Source organism: Dama dama, chromosome 8 (genome assembly GCF_033118175.1).
Source record: "Dama dama isolate Ldn47 chromosome 8, ASM3311817v1, whole genome shotgun sequence".
Taxonomy (NCBI): Eukaryota; Metazoa; Chordata; class Mammalia; order Artiodactyla; family Cervidae; genus Dama; species Dama dama.
In genome coordinates, this window is record NC_083688.1 from 24,017,543 (window position 1) to 24,042,752 (window position 25,210).

The 25,210-nt window shown below is 39.9% G+C and overlaps 1 protein-coding gene across 3 annotated transcripts in view; it reads right to left on the reverse strand.

Moving 5' to 3' along the window:
• Window positions 1–25,210, reverse strand: part of ACSL3 (acyl-CoA synthetase long chain family member 3) — a 73,515-nt gene that overhangs the window by 37,089 nt on the left and 11,216 nt on the right. The window contains exons 1-2 of one of the 3 annotated variants that reach the window (XM_061148641.1): window positions 21,435–21,590; window positions 19,230–19,287 (exon numbers count right to left, since the gene is read on the reverse strand). The exons of 1 other annotated variant lie outside the window; for it this stretch is intronic. The gene's annotated coding sequence lies outside the window, so the exon portion shown is untranslated. Of the gene's footprint in view, window positions 1–19,229; window positions 19,288–21,434; window positions 21,591–25,210 lie in introns of those variants that run through there. One more of the 3 variants, XM_061148639.1, reaches the window with a different exon arrangement.

Genomic DNA, 25,210 nt, shown 5'->3' on the forward strand with positions numbered 1-25,210 from the left:
CTTTCTGCTTTAACACATGGGGGTGGTTCTGTACCTGAATCGCGGACAGAACAAAGCCGCAAGTTACAGCAGAGGCAGCAGAAGGAGGGCAAACAGTGTGGTGCCTTCAACCAAGACGGAAATACAATAAAGAGGCTGGTCAGTGGCTGGAAGACTGGGGGAAGGGAGGGGAATACAAGTCTGAACATAATGGGTTTAAGATGTCCGTGAGTCATCCAAACACACCAGCTGTGAAAGCTAAAAGGAGTCAGAGCTGCGCAAAGAGAACACAGAGGAGATCTCCAAGACAAGCTCAAGAACAGAAAACTCTGGAGGAATGCCAAGGCTGAGAGGGGAAAAATCCCACGGAAAAGATCAATGAAGGAGGAGAACTTGGAGAGGGAGGGGTTAGGAAAGTCAAGGGAGGAGAGCCAAGTGGTGTCAAATGCAGCCTTGATGCAACAGTCACATGCAAGTAAGACATTTGACTTTTCTACAGTGTTTTAGATAAACCAGGTAAAATAACAAAACTTTGGTCAATTACATCCTTCCTAACTGCTCAAGTGTCTATAGAAAACTGTAGACTAGTGTTGAGTGAAATAAAAAGAACATACAACCAAAAAGTCGAGTGTCTATGTTTTATTCTGCAGACATACTGAGGACTGAAGCCCAGGAGACAGGCTCTCAGCTCTGAAGGGCTGTTGCAGAGAGATCAGGATGGAGCCAAGGTATATATGAGTTCTGCAGAAACAAACCAGGTAGTTGCACATCAAAAGATTTCTGATAATTGAAGAAAAAACAAACACCAAGTTAATGCATTTATTAGTGCCTTTCTATGCATAGGAAGATGCAAGAGCCTGGCTCACTGAAATCATTCCTTTGATATGCACCTTAACTGTCTAGAGTCAGTATTGTGTCCTTCTCTACCCTGAATCTCCTGAGGATTCAGTTCAGGCAGTCGCAGAGGCTTCTGGCTTCCTGGCCACAACATCCTTTGTTTACTGATGTGAAAAGCAACATTTTTCATCCACATTAGGAAACCAGTCACAGCTACTGTATTATGCTGTCAGACCTTAGAATATGATTATCACCTTCCAGAAAGCAAATCTGAACCATTAAGTCTATTAATCTTTTCCTTCACAGTGTCGGGGTTTCCAATCTAGTTTAAGAAGGCCTCACCCATGCCAGGATTAAACCACTGGCCCCCTGTGCCCTGTATTTTTTCTAGTACTCGCAAAACCTTTGTATTTAATCAACATGGAGTTTACTTTTCCCCATTGTGTAAGGGAGAAAGCTAACTTTTTCTTTCAGATGAACTGTCTGAACCATTTATTAAATAAACCATCATTTCCTCAATTAACCAAAGTGTCACCTTCAATAGTAAGTTACGGTTCACACTTGGATTCAGCTCTCAACCCTGTTCTGTTTCACCTGCCCACAGCTCTGCCAACACCACACCACACCAGGGGCGGATTCACAGCAGCGCTCCTTTACCTGTGGTCCACGGACCAATCCTTCAGAATTACCTTAGAGCATATTTTAGTGGAGATTCCTCAGACCCGTCTTTCCCTTTCTCAGCTTCCCAATACCTACAAGCTGAAAACTACTGACAGACTCGGTTTTAAACAGCAACCATGGGATTTTAATGTACACGAGTATTTGAGAACTACTGCTTTAAGTATCTGATAAGGCCTTCACTAGTCACATTTTTCAAAATGTTCTTATCAACTCTTACAGATTCAACATTATGGTGAAACATGGTTTAAAAAGATCAAAAAGGAACAAACACATATTGCTTATATGGAAAATCTAAAGAATATATACAAATGAACTTCTTTACAAAACAAAAATAGACTCACAAACATTGAAAACAAACATGGTTACCAAGGGGGAAAGGGTGGGAGGTGATAAATTAGGAATCTGGGATTAACAGATAAACACTACTATATACCAAATAGATTTTTTTTTTCCCCAATTATTAGTAGGAGGCCAATTACTTTACAACATTGTAGTGGTTTTTGCCATACACTGACATGAATCAGCCATGGATTTACATGTGTCCCCATCCTGAACCCACCTCCCACCTCCCTCCCCATCCCATCCCTCTGGGTCATCCCAGTGCACCAGCCCAAGCACTTGTCTCATGCATCCAACCTGGACTGGCGATGTGTTTCACACTTGATAATATACATGTTTCGATGCTGTTCTCTCAGATCATCCCACCCTCGCCTTCTCTCATAGAGTCCAAAAGTCTGTTCTGTACATCTGTGTCTCTTTTTCTGTCTTGCATATAGGGTTATTGTTACCATCTTTCTAAATTCCATATATATATGTGTTAGTATACTGTATTGGTGTTTATCTTTCTGGCTTACTTCACTCTGTATAATGGGCTCCAGTTTTATCCATCTCATTAGAACTGATTCAAATGAATTCTTTTTAATGGCTGAGTAATATTCCATGGTGTATATGTACCACAGCTTTCTTATCCATTCGTCTGCTGATGGGCATCTAGGTTGCTTCCATGTCCTGGCTATTATAAACAGTGCTGCGATGAACACTGGGGTACACGTGTCTCTTTCAGATCTGGTTTCCTCGGTGTGTATGCCCAGAAGTGGGATTGCTGGGTCCCAAATAGATTTAAAAAATACAAGGACTACTGTATAGCATAGGGAAATATATTCAATACCTTGTATCTATAATGGAAAAGAATCTGAAAAAGAATATATATAAATGAGTCACTATGCTCTGCACCTGAAACACTATAAATCAACTACACTTTGAGATTTAGGGGGGAAAAATACCATGACAAGATATACAAAGAATTTCAATAAATTTTTTTAAAAATTCAAGCAATAAAAAGGAAAACTGGGCAAAGAATACATACAGAGAAGCCCAAAAAAGGAAAAGCAGATGGCTAAAACAGACAGACAATATGTTCTCCTAAACTTGTAATCAAGATTAAAATGAAGGCATACTAATTTTCATCCAACAGTTTCACAAACATGTAAAAGACTACAATATCCAGAGTGCATTGAAGTAATCTGGCAGTATTTAAAACACACACACACACACCCCCTTGGCAATCCCCACATTCAGAACACTATTCTATAGAAAAGCAAGTGCTTACTAAGCACATAAAAACAAGAATTCAATCATTCATTTGCCAAACAAATATTGAACACAGACTCCACACCCAGAACTCTTTCAGAGGATGAAGTCATAGTCATGAACAAAATCTGGGAAGCAAACAGACCACGCATAAATAACTAAATACCGAGAGGTAACCAGAGCTACTGAGAAAAACAAAGCAGGTGCAAGGGAATAAAATTGGGAGAGCAGACGACTGCCGCATCATAAAACCGTAAGAGGCAGCATCTCACAGGTTGTGAGCACACAGTCATCTGGGAGAAGAGCACTCTAGCGGAGCCCAGGGAGGAAGGGTAACAGTGAGCGGAGATGAGGGCAGAGAGGATGCTGAGAGGGACCCGATCCTGCAGGGCCAGCACCACTGTGAGCACAGAGCTGGCACGAGTGCGGCCATCTGATCTACCGTACCGAGGAGGACTGCGGCCGCTGCAGGGGCCCTGACCAGGATCAGAGGGTGACACTGGCTTAGATCAGAATGGGGACGAAGGAGGCAGTGAGAAACGACCTGCTTCTGACTCTGTTTTGAAGGTACAGCTTTGGATACAGTGAGAGGGAAAAAGGAGTCAAAAGTGACCCTGAAGTTTGGGGCTTGAGACATCAAAAAAATACTGAACAGCATTTACTGAGAAGGGAAGACTGCAAGAGGGCAGATTTTGCCAAAAAAAAAAAACACAACAACAACAAAAAAAAAAACTAGTTCTGTTTGATGAGAGATAACTTCGGGAATTCTTAGCCTATTTATGGTATTTCAACTGTGAGACTGGCTGAGATGCCTCGGAAGTGAGAACACGCGCAAATGGCAAATAGAAGGGCCAGCAACGGGGCAGGAGAGGAGGAGCCACTGCTGACAGAGGAACAGGAGGGTGGACAGGAGGACCGATCCGCTCTATAGGTGTTGTCAGCAAAGACAGATGTAAACAGAGGCACCAATGAGATGGAGACTTCACACCCATTATCAAAAAAGAAGAAAAAAAAAAGAAAATGACAAGCACTGGCCCAGAGGCAGAAGTGGAGAAACCGGAACACTTGCTGATGCTGGTGGGAATGTAAAATGGTACAGCCGCTACTGGAAACAGATGTCCCTTAAAAAATTAAACACAGAGTTAACATACGATCCAGCAATTCCACTTGTGGGTATACTTCCAAAAGGACTGAAAGCATGGACTCAAACAGGTATCTGTACACCAAAGTTCACAGCAGCATTTCATGACAGCTGAAAGAAACAAGCTGAATATTCAAGATAGGTTAAGTGTATAAACAAAATGTGACTGCCACACAATGAAATATTATTCAGCCTTAAAAAAAGAATGAAGCTCTAATACATGCTATATGTATGAACCCTGAAAACATCATTCTAAGTGGAATAAGGCAGACAGAAAAGGACAAATATCTGACTCCGCTTATATGAGATACCTACAATAAGCAAAGGCACAGAGACGGTGAGTAGAGCTGCCAGGGGCTGAGGGAACGGAAGCGATGTTTGCTGGATGATGGGACAGTCTGGATGATGGGAACATTCTGGAGACAGCTGACGGTGCACAACAATGTGAATATGCTTAATGCCAATGAACTTAAAGGTGATTACAACGGCAAATTGTTATATGTTACTACAATTTTTTTACAGTGAAAGTGAAAAGAAAGTCAAGTGAAAGTTGCTCAATCATGTCTGGCTCTTTGCCACCTCATGGACTATACAGTCCGTGGAATTCTCCAGGCCAGAATACTGGAGTGGGTAGCCTTTCTCTTCTCCAGGGGACCTTCCCAACCCAGATCTCCCACATTGCAGGAGGATTCTTTACCAGCTGAGCCACAAGGGAAGACAACAATTTTTTCAAAAATTCAAAAAAAAAAAAAAAAGAGGAGGACTGAGAATTAAGATACTGGATTTGACAATGTGAAGGTCATTACTGACTTTGAAAAGAACTGATGTTAAAGATCAGAGCCCAACTGGAGACAGTTAAAGAAAAAATAAGAAGAGATCTCTAGGAAGAGGATTAGAGAAATGAGTAATAGGGCAGGACAAAACAATTCCTTTTGTTTTAAAAATAAAGAGCCACGGGAATTCCCTGGCAGTCCAGTGGCTCGACTTGGTGCTTTCATTGCCAGGGCCCAGGTTCGATTGCTGCTCAGGGAACTAAGATCGCACAGGCCATGTAGGGTGGCTAATAAAATAAATATTATGGTAAGAGATAGTACAGCTTGCAAGGACAGTGATGGCTATGACCCAAAAGAGGAACGATAAAGATTACAGTCATTCCTCTGAATCCTAGGAGGGCCGTTTCCAGGAAACTCCTGGGAAACTCCAGCTGTCTACATAAAATGACACAGTACAGTCGGCTCTCCATATCCATGGATGCAGATGACAGATATGAAGGGTGCAGAAGACAGTAACATCTTTGGGTAGGAGAGAGGGTGAACATGGTACCCAAGTGGAAGAGGTTGGCCTCAGACAGGAACAGGAAGGCAGGGACATGTGGGTGGGAAGGAGCTGGTGGGAGATCCTCTTCTGGGTGCTTCTATGTGATCAGAGTAACAGGATGCAACACTGGCTGAGAGGGAGAAAGAAAGGAAACGACTAAAAAATTGAGATAGTGTAAGACAGTCATCTAGGAAAACAGCAGAGTGAGTGGAGTAGGAGACAGCAGCAGCTCACCTGGCAGCTCACAAGGCCCACGTGTGGTCGGTAGTCAAGGGTGTGAAGTGAAACTGATCAAGCCACTGTGTGCGTCCCTGACAAGGTCAGCTGGCAGAGCACAAAGACGATCAGGGAGAGCTGCCTGAACCAATGACGGGATTCTATCAGGCAACACCAGAACAAAACAGGGTAAAGCGGCGGGCAGGGGGGTGACAAAGAAACTAAGGCTATTTCCAAGACAGCGAATAAAATGACTGATAAGGGAATTTTAACTTGAGAAAGGAATGCCATGAAGAGGGAAAGGTTTATGAGAAGGAAACAGATGAAGAGAATTAGATCCTGGCTTAGGTTATAGAATTGTCGGAGTTGAGGTACAGGAGTTAAGTTGGAACCACAGGAGGTAGTAACAGTAAGTAGTCTGCGTAGAGTGTCTGAAGTTAGGACCGCTGAGGGTGTTTAGTTACTGCTCGTGGGGAGGTGTAGATACAGTAACTGAGAAAGGGGAAGCAGAGGCAGACTGGAATGAGATCATTTAAGGAAAGGAGGCCAAGGAGCGGAAAGGCTGAAACCACTGAAGCTCAGGATAGGATAGGAATAATGAGTGAGAGGAAGCCTGAGGTTCTAGTATTCAAGGAACAAAAGGAGAGATGATACAACAAGGAATTATGGTAAGTAGTACAGTCGGAAGGCAAGGCTTAGAGGATGCAGACAGTACTGCTTCAAAGGCAAAAAAACTGTTGAAGTTAACCAGATTAGGCCCAAGATGGAGTAGCTCATGCTAAACCCCATGTCAGCAAAGTACAACCTGGCTAAGTTTCTGTGCTCAGCTTTCCCAGAAACAGCAGACGTGTGTTATCCTATCAGCCTTGCCTGCTCAGCACAAGTTACCTGACCCAGGTCCAATTCCTTTGCTCCATATAAAGCAAAGTAACCCTCTTGAACCAAGTAGCAAATGCCCAGCATAATTTCCTTTCTCTCACTTATTGTGATCTATAAAAATATCTTGCTGGGATTTCCCTGGAGGTCCAGTGGTTAAGAATCTGCGCTTTCGCTGCAGAGGACACAGTTCAATCCCTAGTCGGGAACTAAGATCCTGCATGCTGCATGGTCAGCCGGGGAAAAAAAATCTCCTGCTTCGTACAACTCTTTGGAGCTCCTTTCTGTCTGCTAGACTGGATGCTGCCTAATCTGAACTGCTGAATAAATCCTACTAGATAAAAAAATTTCCAGACAATTTTCCTAACAACTGAAAATAGAAAACAATTTAAAATCAAAGAATGGTTAAAGAACTTATACATCCACAGTGTGGATGATATACAGCCATTAAAAATAAGTTATATGTACCTGTAGTTAACCTAGAGGGACTTCAACGTACCGTGCTAATTATAAAAAAATTGAAAAAAGCTATAACTGGTCAAAGTGCACTAATCTTTGAAGACTATAATAACGTCCACCTTTACTATACTCTCACAACTGCTAATTAAAATAACAAGATGAGTCAAGTTTAACTTTAGGAGATGACCCATCATTATTTTGGAGGAGGAAATGGCAACCCACTCCAGTGTTCTTGCCTGGAGAATCCCATGGACAGAGGAGTTGGCAGGAAACAGTCCATGGTGTCACAAAGAGTCAGACACAACTGAGCGACTGAGCACCAGCACAATCATTATTTATGCAATGAAAGATTCGTCAACACTAAATCTTTAAATGTGAAAGTGTGATTATACCTAGTTAGGTTCAAACACCTGAAATGTTTTTAAAATATTCTATATAGATGGTCAACTGTATTAGGTCAAAATAAGTTATTTACATCTTACATAATTTTACTTAGCTTCTATTTAAACTCACAATGATCAGGTTAAAGGAAAATCTTTCCCTGTGGGGCATCTATTATTTGAGAAGAACACAGGAGACAGAGTGGAGGCAGGAGGAGGGCAGACAGAACCATGAGTAATTGTCAGAAAACAGAAGACAGAAGTTGGAGTTATAAAAATAATTACACATAAAGTAATGGAGATTAATACTCACCTACAAAATCACCTTCAAATAATATGCTTCAGGAATCTATGAAATTCTGATGTTAAATTGTTACCAAGGGGTATTAGTAATATCATAGTCATACAAATTGTATTAACTCCCCCTCCCCACAAAAAGCTACAAATCCTCATATGAAAAGCTTCCAGAGACAATGTGTTTCAATAAAAGTTAAAAAAAAAAAAAAAAAACTGTAGATGCCTGAATATATGGGGTAGGGGGCACAGGCTATCAAAGGGACCACCTTCACACTGTAATAATATTCCATGGTTCTGTCTGCTCAGATGTGGCTCATCTACAACAATGTCACAGACTCAGGAGAGATGCCACATAACAGTGTCTCAACCCATCAACCTCCACAAGTTGGAGACCTGACAATGGAATCAGGAGTTGCTCTGAATCCATGACTTTGCCATAGCCACAGGAGGGACTAGGTCAATAACCCTGATGTTCAACCTGCCAATACAGAGAGTCTTCGCTCCTACACTCACCGCCACCAAGAAAATGCATCTGAAAGTTCAATTTCCAGAGCAGAGAAAGAACCCCTACACTTGAAAATTCTCCTACAAATTCACTGGGGGCAGAGGGAGTGACCCACACAGGGAGAGAAAGTGACAAGAAAATGCTCCAGAGGGGGCACTGTGATGCCCACAATTAACTGATGTCTTGGTTAACCTTGCCCACCACCCAATTCTATCCCCTCCTCTGTCTTCCGTGTAGCCTACAACACCCAAATATGCATCCAGACTACATAACTATTCATATCTGGAAAAATATTCAGCTTAGCATTTTATCTCTAACAAAGTTTAAGTAAGTGAATTGCACAGCGATGAAAAGCAAAAATCTGTATTTGGTGGCATGAAGTGTAACTATAATTTTCACCCGGCTTGCAATTAATAGGAAGCAATTCTGAATACCAAGCAAGGAAGTACAGTGTAGGAAGCTTTGTATCATCTCATTTTAATTGTCACTAAAACCCAATTTCAAGCAGATTGTGTCCAAAGACACATCTAACAGATAAGGTGAAATTTTAACCAACATGTTTGACTCCAAAGCCCACCTGAACTTTAACTCCCCACACTCCCTAAACTCTAGAGCTAATACTTTATTATTAGTTTAAAAGTGGGGAGGGGAAGATAAAAAGGTCCTCTGCTGCTGCTGCTGCTGCTCCTAAGTCACTTCAGTCGTGTCCGACCCTGTGCGACCCCGTAGGCGGCAGCCCACCAGGCTCCCCCATCCCTGGGATTCTCCAGGCAAGAACACTGGAGTGGGTTGCCATTTCCTTCTCCAATGTATGAAAGTGAAAAGTGAAAGTGAAGCCACTCACTCGTGTCCGACTCTTAGCGATCCCATGGACTGTAGCCTACCAGGCTCCTCCGTCCATGGGATTTTCCAGGCAAGAGTACTGGAGTGGGGTGCCATTGCCTTCTCCGCCTACTTACAATTCTCCTTTCCACAAAAGTCACAGTCACAGTCCTACAGAACTGAAAGAGTCCTGATAAATTATCCAAATTACTTATTTTGAAATCAGAAACTGGGGTCAAAAGGGCAGAAAGAAAGATTTCCTTCCCAGAACCAGACTTTACTCAGTTGTAATGGGAAATGCAGCCAGCAATTATGATTTGCTTTCAGGAAAGTGTTTCTTTAGGTAGGCGCCTGGCTATGATGAACATGTTTGCTTCTCTGTCACCCAATACTAAGATCCTAATAAAAATATGAAACATACACATCTGCTTCAGAACAATGGTTTTAACATTGACTTACTGTGTGCACTGCTGCAAAAACAAAAACATACCACCCAGACCCAACTGAAAATTTTTAACTCTTACATATAAGCTAATTTATTACCTTGACTCAATACTGCATTTATTCTCACTCTTCCTTTACTAAAAAAGATTTTTCCTTTCTAAAACTTCAAAAATTAATAAAATCTTTAACAACTTTTAAAGCCTGAACTCTGACCTCACAGCTGTTACTGTTTTATGCATGAAATTAGACTGTACAGCTAAAAATCAAGCCCATTAATCCATGTAAGTACTTCCTTAATATAACAAATTAAAAAGGTCAAGAGATTCTGGACCAGAAAGTCTATTAAGGACATTTTTAGAGGACTGAGTCATGTACCAACTGGATTAAATGAACTTTCAATTCACAACTAGGAAATCTGATGAGGAAATAATAGTTTGGTCTTTTCTGTTTAAGAAAACTACGAGGCTTTTATTTATTCTAATCTCAGAAAATAAAATTTTTGGCTCTAAAGACACACTGGAAGGAAAGAAGGAAGAAAGGGAAAAGGAGAGGAAGGAAGGAAGGAGGGAGGGAGGAAAATTCAAGTCTTCACCATAAATATATTTAAATTAAAAACTGAAAAGCAGTTTAAAAAATCCCATTTAAAGTTGTGTATCAGTGAACATGTACACACTGCTATATTCAAAAGGATAGCCAACAAGGACCTATTGTATACCACATGGAACTCTGCCCAATGTTATGCGGCAGCCTGGATAGGAGGAGAGTTTGGGGGAGAATGGATACATGTGTATGTACAGCCAAGTTCCTTCAATGTCCAACTGAGACTATCACAACATTGTTAATCAGCTATACACCAATACAGAATAAAAAGCTTAAAAGTGTCCAAAAAAAAAAAAACCTAGAAATAAATTTAACCAGTCTCCCAAGGCAGATTAAATAAAATAAACAGATAAGATCTAATTAAACACTTTCGCCCAGTAAAGGAAACCATAAAAAGACAACCTACAGAATGGGAGAAAATACTTTCAACAATGAGACTAACTAGGAAGTATATCCAAAATGTACAAACAGCTATACAAACAGCTCACATAGCTCAGTATCAAAAAAAAAAAAGAAACAATCAGAAAACGAGCAGCAGACCTAAATAGATATTTCTTGAAAGAAAAGACAGAGACAGCCAACAGGCATGTGAAAAGATGTTCAACATCACTGATTAGCAGAGAAACGAAAATCAAAACCGCAATAAGAATTTATAAGTAACGAATAATGGAGCGGGTGTGGAGGAAAGGCACCCATCCTATGCTGGGAATGCAGTCTGGTGCAGCCACTGCGGACAACAGTATAAAACTGAAAACAGAGCTGCCATATAATCCAGCAGCCCCACTCCTGGGCGTGTATCTGGAAATGATGAAAAGTCTAATTCAAAAAGACATATGCTTCCCAGTGTTTATGGCAGCTATCACTACTTACAATAGCCATGAACTAGTGCTTCTGAATGTCCCAAAGAAGAGCAACCTGAACGTCCACTGGCAGAAGAATGGGTACAGCACACACACTCACACACACATGGGCTACCTCCCAGCCATAAAATAGAGTATCACCATCTGCAGCAACATGGATGGACCCAGACACTACCATACTAAGTCAGAGAAGGACAGCATCACAGATATCACTCATATGCAGATCTAAAAACAAAGATACAAATGAACTTATTTATAAAACAGAAACAGACCCCGAAGACAGAGAAAACAAATTTATAGTTACCAAAGGAGAAAGGGAGGAAGGGAAAATGAGGCACTTGGAAATACCATATACACACCACTATATACATAAAACAGATAACCAACAAGGACCTTCTGCATAGTACATGAAACTCTACTCAGTATCTTGTAACAAACGATAAAAAGAATCTGAAAAGGTATTTATATTCTGTTATACATTCTTTACATATATAGACAAGTGAGTACACATATTTACATATACATATATAACTGAATTCTTACGTGTATTCTTTATATATATAAAAACTGAATCACTCTGCTGTATACTTGAAACTAACATAACAATATAAATCAACTGTTTAAAAAAAATTCAGCTTTCTCAAAAGGATAAAAATAATAATAATACAAATGGATCTACACAAAACAGAAACAGAGTCTCAAAACTTAGAAAACAAACTTAGGTTAGCAAAGGGGAAGGGAGGGAGGATCAATCAGGAGTATGGGATTAAAAGCTACAAACTATTAATACTATACATAAAATAGATAAGCATCAAGGATTCACTGTAGAGCAGAGAACTACATTCAGTATCTCATAATAATCTACAATGGAAAATAATCTAAAATACAGATATCTATCTGAATCACTTTGCCATATGCCTGAAATGCACAATATTGTAAATCAACTATGCTTCAATAAAGAAAAAGAAACATTAAATTTCAAAATTAAAATTTTTGGAAATATTTTTAAAAATTAAAAAGCTGCTGAACAGAGACAACTTTACATAATCTTCAGCCCTCCACTGTAATTTTTAGATTTTCAGTCCTTTTATACTAATAGTTGAAATAACTTAGGACTCCTGGGTATTCTCCTTGAACTACAAATACAGTACCTTGACTTCCCTAACCTTGACTGAAGTACTTTATTTAAATTTACCACTTTTATTCCACTTTCCTTTTCTAAATAAAGTCCAAGACGGATGTTTTTTCAAAAAAGAAAAAATGCTGGGTATTAGCATAAAATTAAATAAGAAACAAAGAAATTAGAGGAATCTTTATCTTTTCCTGCCTGACATAGAACAAGGGTTTTAATAAATACCTCTGTGCACAAGAACACTCAAATACACACCTACACCAATCTCAGCTCTGCAACCAATTACTATAAGTCATTGTTCAAGTCACTAAGTCCTAATTTGCTCACCACTAATGTTGATGGAATTAAACTAGTTCTATTTCAAAACTATATTCTACTGATGTAAAGGACTCCTAAAATGATTTAAAAGTACCAACAGACCACCAAACATTGGAGATTTAAATGACCTGTGAACCCATTTCTGTATTCTACATAAAGTACTTTCCCTTCTCCTTTGGGGGCTAAAGGGAAAAGAAGTAGGAAAAGAGTTCTCCGTTTTAAATAACAAAACAAACAAGGGAAAATCCTCAATGAGAAGACATCTACAAATTCATTTCAAAAGCTTAACATTTTCCAATCAGATGAGATTGTCTCCGTGGTGGGAAAAAGAACAAGTGTAAGAAAGGAGTACGGAAAGCCCTTACTTCCTTTTCATTCTGAATCACATGAATGTACTATTTTAACAGAAGTACTTTTTAACAGAAAGTCTAAAGATGATGTGGGTGGTCTATGAGATTGAGCTGGTAAGGAGAGGAGTTCAGATCTGGGTTAAATTTCCTGCCGAGTAAAGGAGAACTGCTCAAACCAACACACACAGTTTTAATGCATTGGCAAAATCAGCTTTCATACATTCATCCTGATCTCTCACATGTCTGGCCACCTGGCTAAAAGAACGAGTCAAGCACCCCGGAAAAGGAAACTGCCAGGTGATCTTCTCTTACACAGATAAATGTATAAAAGCCTGAGGTCCACATGCAAAAAGGCGTAAAGTGGATCTATCCACTGGAATTTACCTTCACTCTTCCTTAGGGTTGCCAGATTTAACAAATAACAAAAACTCAGTACAGTTAAAGCTGAATTTCAATTAAACAACAAATTTCAGCGAACGTATGTCCATGCAATATCTGGGACACATAGTAAAACATTATTCAATGCTTATCTGAAATTCCAATGCCTGGTATTTTGTATGGCAACCCTGCTCCTATCCCCAATCCATCACAAAGTGGGACAATCAGGATACCCAACCACTCTGGTTTGCCTAGGACTTCAGGGTTTCCTGGGATTCAGGACTTTTCAGTACTAAAACCACGAAAGTCCCAGGCAAACCAGAATGAGCCAGTCATCCTGCAATTAATCATTTCCTGAACTAAAAAAAACAATTACAGCCTGAGATCCATAAGTGTGATATTAATGAAGTAACTTTTCTGTACCTTATTTCCCCATATGCACGAAATTTAAAGTGCAGCAGATAATAAGGGGGGCTTCCCTGGTGGCTCAGATGGTAAAGAATCTGCCTGCAATGCAGGAGACCAGAGTTCGATCCCTGGGTTGGGAAGATTCCCTGGAGGAGGGCACAGCAACCCACTCCAGTATTCTTGCGTAGAGAATCCCCATGGACAGAAGAGCCTGGCGGGCTACCGTCCATGGGGTTGCAAACAGTTGGGACATGACCTGAGTGACTAAGCACAGCACAGGTAATAAGGGACTCTGGGAAAATGCAAAGGCATGATAAATGCTAGTTATTAGTGTAGCTGGTTTTGGTACAAATTTCTTTTTCATGTGGAGTTTCAAAGCAGACAGGTACTTGCTTCATTTACACATTTTTTCTAAGATCTACCAAAGGTCCTACTACCTGCAACACTGGTTTGATTGCACATAAAAACTGTTCAACAGGCCTGTTCCTTTCACAACTACAGCTATGCTCTAGGTGTGATCATGGCCCCTCATTCACCTGCTGTGTAACATGGGACAAGTCAATCAGCATCCCCAAGCTTCAGATTCACTGTAAGACTGGAGTGGTAACAAATACCTCACAAAACTCCCGTGAGAGAAAAGCAAGAAAAGTAGGTGAAAGCACTCTACATAAATTACAAAACACAATGTAAGTTTTAGTAGCATTTTAAATTTGTTTATTTATTAAAAAAAACTGGGGGTAGCAATATTAATATTTTGTTTTACCTTGACAATTTCTTCTTCCCTCTGATTCTAAAGGTACTAAAGTCAATTCAACTGTACTCTTACTGAGAGTTTAGGCTATGGAGCCAAAAAGACTAGGCTTGACACTTAGCTCAACTACTTACTACATGTCAGTCAGTCAGTCCAGTCGCTCAGTCGTGTCCGACTCTTTGCGAACCCACGGACTGCAGCACGCCAGGCCTCCCTGTCCACCACCAACTCCCGGAGTTTCCTCAAACTCATGTCCACTGAGTCAGTGATGGCATCCAACCATCTCATCCTCTGTAATCCTCTTCTCCTCCTGCCTTCAGTCTTTCCCAGCATCAGGGTCTTTTCCAATGAGTCAGCTCTTCACATCAGGTGGCCAAGTACTGGAGTTTCAGTTTCAGCATCAGTCCTTCTAATGAACATTCATACTAAATGTCACCCGAGATAAATTACCTACCCTCGTCTCCTCATCTGTATAATGGGGAGAGAAATATCCGTATCACATAAACACCTAATACATGTGAAGAATATCACACTTGCCTCATAATAAGTACACAATTCCCAGCTGCTATTATTACTGATTTAATAAAGATTCCCTGGTAGCTCAGGGGGCTTCCCTGGTGGCTCAGACGGTAAAGAATCCACCTGCAATGTGGGAGACCTGGGTTCAATCCCTGCGTTGGGAAGATCCCCTGGAAGAGGCCATGGCAACCCACTCCAGTATTCTTGCCTGGAGAATCCCCATGGGCAGAGGAGCCTGGCGGGCTACAGGCCACGGTACCGCAAAGAGTTGGACACAACTGAGTGACTAACCACACAATAAAGATTCAAAAGTTAGAATAGGCTGAAATCACATGTATATCCTTGAGTCCCTTATAAAATAATAATAGGAAATAACTATGCTTAACACATCTTGTATTTGGAATTGGTACCAGTCCATTCAGCCTCCTTAGCCAGCCAGTCAATTTTGCGAGTTTCTTTCCATGAGCTTTAGTTAGATGAATACAAATTTATGTTTAAGAAAATACATATGCTAGTATTTTTTTGCATATCTAATATTCCATGCAAAGATTTACATGTCCTTGGATTTTACAACAAAGAACTACTGAAGCCCACTCTCTGGATCCCACTCCAGTCCCATTCCATAAAACGCTTTCTTCTTTTCATAAACTCAATTATTTTACCACTAATCTGAACAGGTTTCAAAATGAAAAGCTACTAAGACCAAGAGTAGTCTTCCTGCTCCTCTCTTCCATTCTTCAATGTGCCCAGTTTTTCCTACCCTCTGCAGCTTTTTCATAAATGTTCAAAAACAAGTTTGTGTTTTAAAAGTAGAAGGTGTAACAAAAAGGAATCTACTTTCGATAGCTATGAGACATATTTGGCCTGACTCTAAGAAATCTTTTCATGTGAAGTCAAGGGAGCAGCAACCCTGACACTGTCCCATCTCCTTCCTAACTTCTAATCAACTTCACATACAAAAAAAAATATTCTGAATAATTCCTCTCTGCTGCACGACTATACATGCAACTAATACTTTCTGCTACCATCCAAATGTGGAATATTGGATCAAGTGAAGGCCATCAAAACTTCGCTACTCTATAAAATATTTAAGTATGACTCACTAGAATTGTAGATAGAATTTCCCTTTTTTTAATCAATATAACTGAACATCAAGAAAGTCATCAACTTGCTGTGAATCTGTAACATAGATTTAAAATACTATTGAGTAACAATGATAATGAATCTAAATGTATTCACATACAATTCTATTTGTTAATGTCTTCATTTAAACGCTACATGTCATTTTTAGGGGGACTACTAATAACTAATATTAACTAATAATACTACTAATAACTAGCATTAAAATAAAATTCTAATCAAAATCTGCTTCTCTTGATTTTTCTTAGAGGAGTTTTAAATGCTTCAACTCAGCAACTACACAAAGGACATTTATACATGTGAAACAGATCAATTTTTACATCATTTCCTAACTTTTAGAACTTCTAAATGTAAGTAGCTCCCAAACATGAAGAGGTAGAATTCTAAGTTTTAGAATTCAAGACACTGGGTTTCTCAAATCGTCCATGAAATTCCATTTACTTCATAATACAATTAACCTGGTTAATTACAGTCATCATACAAGTAAGACTGGTTCCAAATCAGGAAAGGAGTACGTCAAGGCTGTATATTGTCACCCTGCTTATTTAAACTTATATGCAGAGTACATCATGTGAAATGCCAGGCTGGATGAAAAACAAGCTGGAATCAAGATTGCCAGGAGAAATATCAATAACCTCAGATAAGAAGATGACACCACCCTTAAGGCAGAAAAAGAAGAACTAAAGAGCCTCCTGATGAAAGTGAAAGAGCAGAGTTGGCTTAAAACTCAACATTCAGAAAACTAAGATCATGGCATCTGGTCCCATCATTTCACGGCAAACAGATGGGGAAATAATGGAAACAGTGACAGACTTTTTTGGGGGTCTCCAAAATTACTGCAGATGGTGAATATAGTCATGAAATTAAAAGACACTTGCTCCTTGGAAGAAAAGTTATGACCAACCTAGATAGCATATTAAAAAGCAGAGACATGACTTTTCCAACAAAGGTCCATCTAGTCAAAGCTATGGTTTTTCCAGTAGTCATGTATGGATGTGAGAGTTGGACTATAAAGAAAGCTGAGCACCAAAGAATTGATGCTTGTGAACTGTGGTGTTGAAGAAGACTCTTGAGAGTCCCCTGGACTGCAAGAAGATCCAACCAGTCCATCCTAAAGGAAATCAGTCCTGAATATTCATTCATTGGAAGGACTGATGATGCTGAAGCTGAAACTCCAATACTTTAGCTACCTGATGTGAAGAACGGACTCATTTGAAAAGACCCTGATGCTGGGAAAGATTGAAGGCAGCAGGAGAAGGGGACAACCCAGGATGAGATGGTTGGATGGCATCACCAACTCTAAGGACATGAGTTTGAGCAAGCTCCAGGAGTTGGTGATGGACAGGGAAGCCTGGCATGCTGCAGTCCTTGGGGTTGCAAAGAGTAGGACACAGCTGAGTGACTGAACAGTCAACCTATGTGAACAATGGATTTCCTTTCCCTTTCTTGGGTACCTGATCAAATCTAGGAAAACTTATGAGACAGTTACCTCTGTCACTTTGCCATAGCACTTGTTTCTCCTCCACCCTAAGGAGATGAACTAAAATTCCCAAATCACTTCTTTCTGTATCCCGATCTAGCTGACTCTCAATAAAGGCAATACTAACTGCAGTCATTTATATAAGTGCTTTACTATTTAATACCTATTATTCAATACACAGTAAATTAACTCTGCAATTTCAATATAAATCTGAACTCCATGGATCTATTCTTAGCTACAAATTTAAAATTTGGGGTTTCCAAAGAATTTCCCTTTTATTCTTGCTGAAAGAAATCTATAGAGAAAATACTATGCTCTGATATATTTGGTCACTTCTAAGCACTCCTCATTTAGCCAAGTATATTGCTTGAGAAGATGTCTGAAGTAAAGTGAAGGCACACCAATGGGCAAGGTATAGTCCTTTCCCATCACACTTGCTTCATTAAAGGACAGCACTCTTGGACATGCATGTTAAGAAGTCTAGAAGGACACAATCCAGATTGGTAAGGGGTAAGAATCGAGCAAAAGAATCAGGGAACGGGGTAAATGGGAAGGAAATACAATAAAAGGGGATGTATACACACACATAGCTGATTCGCCCTGCTCTACAGCATAAACTAAAACACTGTAAAGCAACTGCACAACTAAAAAAACAGTATCAGGGAAGTTCCCCTTTTCCTTACACACTCTTACTATGTAGAGGGGCTTCCCCGGTGGCCCACACAGTAAAGCATCTGCCTGCAATGCAGGAGACCCGGGTTCGATCCCTGGGTCAGGAAGATCCCCTGGAGAAGGAAATGACAACCCACTCCAGTACTCTTGCCTGGAAAATCCCATGGATGGAAGAACCTGGTAGGCCACAGTCCATGGGGTCTCAAAGAGTCAGAAATAACTGAGCGACTTCACTTTTCACTTTCATACTGTGTATAGTTTTTAATAATGAACACTATTTGTGTAACTTCTTAAAAATCAGTAGTGTAAAATCAGTGAACACAACAGATGTGAGCAAAGATTCTGAACTGATCTTCTGAAATAGAAGCTAAATGTCAATAAGCATGTTTCTAATAGATAAAACATTTATTGTTTTTACAGTCTCAAAGCATTTGACCAGTAGACTCTTTCTTGTAACAGTTCTATACAATTTTATTTTCATTTCTCAAAATACTAAAAACTTCCAGACACTTGATCTTTAAATTCTTGCCCCAAAACTTCACAAACTGTAACTCACTTCAGAAGTCACAGCAAGGAAAGAATAAAACTATGCTATACTTTACTCCATGACAACTATTTAACAGGCAGCTCTTGCTACAGATTACTGTATATAGATAGATAGATTGCCATTTTCCTAGCCTTCAACCTACAATTTCTGTTAAAATGTACAGTTAAAAATTTTAAATAAGCACAAATTTCAAAGGACCAGCACACGTTGAAATGTTACTACCGTCTAAATAGTGCTAATGAAAAATTAAAAGGACACTAAGTTCAAATTCTTGCAGAGATATTTAATGAAATTCAAATTGAGGAAAGACAGGTTAAACAGTACTGCTGAACAACACGGCTCAATGTTCCAATGGGGCTCATGTGGAATTAAAATTAATATCAAAGCTACCGTCTCATAGCTTTCATAATTCTACAATCACAAAATAGAAAGAAAATATTTCTTTCTGATAATTTACCCACATTTGGTTTTAACTTAATACACTTTACACCTAATAGAAATTTTATAGTTGAAAAAATTAAACATTTTACCAGTTGACAATGGTAGGAGGTGCTAGCGCCTTCAAGATATGTGCCTTTGTTTCAATACCTGTTAAAACAAACACATGAAGGCAAGCATTACTACTCCTCATCCAGTTAATCTGAGAGCCAAAATCAACCTTTTCCTGGAGATATTTCTACCTCCAAACCTCACAGAAAAATTTCTGCTGAGCTTTTCTGGAATCATCTTCTATTATACTAGCAAATGACATTTTATCATGTAAACTTTTACCAAAAAAAAAGCCTATTATATATATACTACTACATAACTATTAGTGTAGCGAAAATCCAAAATACTAATATCACTGAATGCTACAAGAATGCACATCAACAGGAACTCTCCTTCAACACTGGTGGGGATGCAAAATGGGAGAGTCACTTTGGATGACAGTTTGGCAGTTTCTTACAAAACTCAACATACTCTTACCATGTGATCTGGCAAACGATATTTACTTAAGAGTTGAAAAATGTATGCCTAGACTAAAAGAGCTGCACACAACTGTTTACAGCAGCTTTGTAAATGCCACAACTTCAAAGTAACCAAAATGTCCTTCAGCAAGTGAATGTACAACTGCTACATCCAGGCAATGGAATATTATCCAGCACTAAAAAGAAATGAGTCATTAAGCCAAGAAATGATGGAGGAAACTCAAATGCAGATTACTGAGTGAAAGAAGTCAATCTAAAAGGTTACATACTATAAATATGACTCCAACTATATGACATTCTGGAGAAAGCAAAGCTATTGAGACAGATTGGGCCTATTGAGACCAGAAGGTGGCCACAGGCTAAAGATGAAGGAGGGATGAACAGACAAAGCAGAAAGGATTTTCAGATAGTAGAACTACTCTGTATGATACTATATTGGTAGAAAAATGGCATTACATACTTGTCCAAATCCATGGAAAGCACAACACCAAGAGTGATCTCTAACGTAAACTGACAGTGATGCGTCAGTATAGGTTCACTGACTGTAATAAATGTACCACTCTGGTGCAGGATGATGAGTATGGGGTGGCTGTGCAATATGGGAGGACAGAGGATATATGGGAAATCTTTCTACCTTCTGCTCAATCTTGTTGTGAACTTGAAATTACTCGTCAAAATAAAGTATATTAAAAAAAGATACATCCAAAACTTTTTATAAAGTATATTGAGATTTTCATTCATTGTTACAACGGTCAAGAAGAATTAAATATATAATAGTATTTCACTGTGTATACAGTAATTTATTAATACTATCTCAATGTTTTCTTAGTCACTTTTAAAGCAGATAGGTTAGCTGTCATTAGTTATTTTTTAAAAAAATACATTAACAAACATCAGCCCAAACTCACAGAGCCAGTAAGTACAGCTAACAGTTAAGTAGAGCAAATGATTAAATATTTTGAGTCAAAATTCAGCACAGCACTGCCTCACTATTAATTTCCTCATTCCCTACAAGACAGCCAAATATACTTTAAAAGAGACAGGCCTTAAGATTAGATAAATCTCAGTCTAAAATCTCTGCTCTGTTTTTTATTAGGTATGATTCTAGACATCTTCATTTATTTAACCATTCATCTATCCATCTGTCCATAGAGGTGGGGAGGAGGGTCTTATCAATTTAACTTATTTCTGTGCAAGTTTCCTCATACATAAGTAAGGACAGCTACAACACTATGAACAATTTATACCCACATTTGTAGATTTCTATAAATAAAAGGCAACTAACTAGAAAAAAATGGGCTATGTATACTCACAGGAAAAAATCCAAATGTCTATTAACTATGAAAAACATGGTCAACATCACCAGTCATCAAGGAAATACAAATTAACACAGTATAATTTTCCCCTACCAGATTTTTTTTTAATGAAAAACGCACAAGTATTGGTGAAGATACAGGAAACAAGACAGCTCTTGGCATTACTGGGGAAAGTGCAGCCACTATGGAGAGCAATTTGGCAGCAAAAGCTAAAAACGTAAATTCCTATGACTTAGCCAATTCCTTCTGAGAAATTTGCCCTGGAGAAGCTTTGACACAGGTGCGTACTAACTTTACCTTGTTTTGTTAATTACTCTAACATGACAAGTCCTAGAATTGAACTGACCCTCAATAAATGCTGAATCTCCTCAACAAAGATTAACTGACCCATACATTTTTGTACAAAAAAGATCTTCATGACCCAGATAATCATGATGGTGTGATTACTCACCTAGAGCCAGACATCCTGGAATGTGAAGTCAAGTGGGCCTTAGAAAGCATCACTACCAACAAAGTTAGTGGAGGTGATGGAATTCCAGGTCAGCTATTTTAAATCCTAAAAGATGATGCTGTGAAAGTGCTGCACTCAATATAACAGGAAATTTGGAAAACTCAGCAGTGGCCACAGGACTGGAAAAGGTCAGTGTTCATTCCAATCCTGAAGAAAAGCCAAAGAATGCTCAAACTACCGCACAATTGCGCTCTTCTCACATACTAGCAAAGTAATGCTCAAAATTCTCCAAGCAAGGCTTCAACAATGCGTGAACCGTGAACTTCCAGATGTTCAAGCTGGTTTTAGAAAAGGCAGAGGAAAGAAAAGGTAGAGCTAAGTTGTGTCCAACTCTTACAATCCCACAAACTGTAGCCCACCAGGCTCCTCTGTCCTTGGGATTCTCCAGGCAAGAATACTGGGGTGGGTTGCCATTTCCTTCTCCAGGGGACCTTCCCAACCCAGGAATTGAACGCAGGACTCCCCCACTGCAGGCAGATGCTTTACCGACTGAGCTACGCAGGAAGCCCCAAGGCAGAGGAACCAGAGATCAAATTGCCAACATCCGCCGGATCATCGAAAAAGCAAGAGAGTTCCAGAAAAACATCTATTTCTGCTTTATTGACTATGCCAAAACGTTTGACTGTGTGGATCACAATAAACTGTGGAAAATTCTAAAAGAGATGGGAATACCAGACCACTTACCTGCCTCTTGAGAAATCTGTATGTAGGTCAGGAACAAACAGTTAGAACTGGTCATAGAACAACAGACTGGCTCCAAATAGGAAAAGGAGTCCGTCAAGGTTGTATATTGTTACCCTGCTTATTTAACTTATATGCTAACTGCAGCCATGAAATTAAAACACTTACTCCTTGGAAGGTAAGTTATGACCAACCTAAATAGCATATTAAAAAGCAGAGATATTACTTTGCCAACAAAGGTCCGTCTACTTAAGGCTATGGTTTTTCCAGTAGTCATGTATGGATGTGAGAGTTGGACTAAAAGAAAGATGAGCGCGGAAGAATTGATGCTTTTGAACTGTGGTGTTGAAGGAAACTCTTGAGAGTCCCTTGGACTGCAAGGATAATCCAACCAGTCCATCCTAAAGGAGATCAGTCCTGGGTGCTCATTGGAAGGACTGACATTGAAGCTGAAACTCCAATACTTTGGCCACCTGATGCAAAGAGGTGACTCATTTGAAAAGACCCTGATGCTGGGAAAGATTGAAGGTGGGAGGAGAAGGGGATGACAGAGGATGAGATGGTTGGATGGCATCACCGACTCGATGGACGTGAGTTTGAGTAAACTCCGGGAGTTGGTGATGGACAGGGAAGGCTGGCATGCTTCAATCCATGGGGTCACAAAGAGTCGGACACGACTGAGGGACTGAACTGAACTGGAGACAAGAAGAGAAGAAACTGCAGGCAGTAATGGTATCAGCAAAGGCAGAGGTATTCAAGAAAAGGGCCATTTAAGAAAAGTATCTGCCATAAGCTAGATTAACCACCTCGAGGTATCGGGTCCTAATTTCCGGAAGCGGTGAACATTACTTTACTTGGAAAAGGGGTCTTTGCCAGTGTTATTAAAGTAAGGCATTTGAGATGAGACACTCCTGGGCCTCAAATGCCATCAAGTGTCCTTGAGAGAGACAGAGGCAGTAGATTTGACAGCCACAGTGAAAGCAAAGAGAAGACAAAGCAGAGATATGAAGGCTATGAAGGCGCTGGCCTGGAAGCCTGGAGGGGTGCCACAAGCGCTGAAGAGTGACAAGCTTCATTCGTCTCTCAGGGCCTCTGGGGGGCGCCCAGGCCTGGCAACACCTTGATTTCGGCCCAGTAACGCTGACTCAAACTTTTGGTCTCTATTAGAGAATAAATTCGGAGAAGGCAATGGCACCCCACTCCAGTACTCTTGCCTGGAAAATCCCATGGATGGAGGAGCCTGGTAGGCTGCTGTCCATGGGGTTGCACAGAGTCGGACACAACTGACGTGACTTTGCAGTAGCAGCAGCAGAGAATAAATTCCTGTTGTTTTAAGCCACCAAATTTGTGGCATGACAGCAGTTCTGAGAAGCAAACACTGCATCTCACTCCACCATCCCGTGTGCCATGTTAGATGCTAAATGGTTTAGACGTTATTCAGGTCTCTGAAGAGCCATTCAGATTTTTATGCAACAGAACAGCATAATCATCATCTGCCTCATAATGTTAAATCTAACCCCAACATTAAGAATTTGTTAATGGGGAAAAACTAGAAACACAAAGATATATCAGAACCAAACATCTGAACAGAATAAGCTCTAAATCACCAGGTACTTGAGGGACAGAAAAGCACAATGAAAGAGATAAAGACAAAAAAAGGGGCAGAGGGATGAAATGGAGGTAGGAAAACACAGGAAACACTTTAAATATGTGTATGTAATTAACTTCCTCAAAGGGATAAGAGAGACCATCTATAGATGAAACAAGAATAGGATGGCATACAGAAGACAAAAGAAGTTCTTGTAACTGAGTAACACCTACAGCTTAAAAGTCAATAGGTATATTAGAAAATGAAGCTGGGAATATTTTTCCAGAAAGGAAAGCAAAAGCAATGAGGTAGAGAACAGGAGGTTAAGAAGATTTTTTTTTAATCAGGTGTCAAATTAATCCCAAAGGCCAAGTTCCACTAACCGTTCTACAAAGAAAGAACAAAGAGAATGAAGAGGCAGAAATTACTGAAGCATTCTGCAATAACCTATCCCAGAGCTGATGAACACTACTCTTCAAACTGAAAGGGTCTGCTAAGTACTGAGCCGATGAAGGCGGCGGGGGGAAGTGTGTGGGCGCGGACCTGAACTCCAAACACAGCCTTGTGAATTCTCAGACCACCAGGTGTAAGAAAGCTTCCAAAATACCACCACCAAGTCACTTACAAATCAGGTGATTCTATAATTAATCAGCAAAGAAGGATACTTTGGAGAGTAAAAGCACGTACTATTTTAAGATGAATTTGAAGGCGTTCTAGACAAATGAGGGTGTACAGTCATCCTTCCAATAAAGGAGTAAGAATCCCACTGGCAGCAGATGGCTCTGCAACACTGCAAGGCCATGAACAACGCCTCCCAAGTTTTGCGGGAATTTTTTTTTAATGTTTATTTATATATTTATTTGGCTGCGATGGGTCTTAGTTACAGCATGTGGACTCTTTAACTGCAGCATGTGGGATCTCGCACTCGAGCCAGAGATCAAACCTGAGCCCCCTGTACTGGGAGCAGAGTCTTAGCCACTGTGTGCATATACTCCTTTGATAAAAGTTTTAGAGATAATTTTTAAGCCAGAATTGGTCTAAGTTTTATAATCTATTTCATAAGAGAGGTCAGTCCCATAAGACTGTTCCCCAGTTGGTAGTTACAAGTCTCCAGCCAGCTATAAATCAGGATTTCCACAAACTCCTCCTCGGGTTCAGTCATTTGTTAGCCTCCAATTAAAAATAAATTTGAAAAAGCAACAACAAAAAAAGAATTTGCTAGGATGGCTCACAGAACTCAGGAACACTCATGTTTATCAGTTTGTTATAAAGGATACAACTCGGAAACAGACGAATGGAAGAGATGCAAAGGGCAAAGGACCAGGGTGGGGGGGTGGACCACACAGCTTCCAATCTCCCTCCAGGGGTGCAGCCTTCCCAGCACCTGGACAGAAATGTTCACCAGCCCAGAAGCTTACTGAATATCTCCTTTTCAAGAGTTTTTACA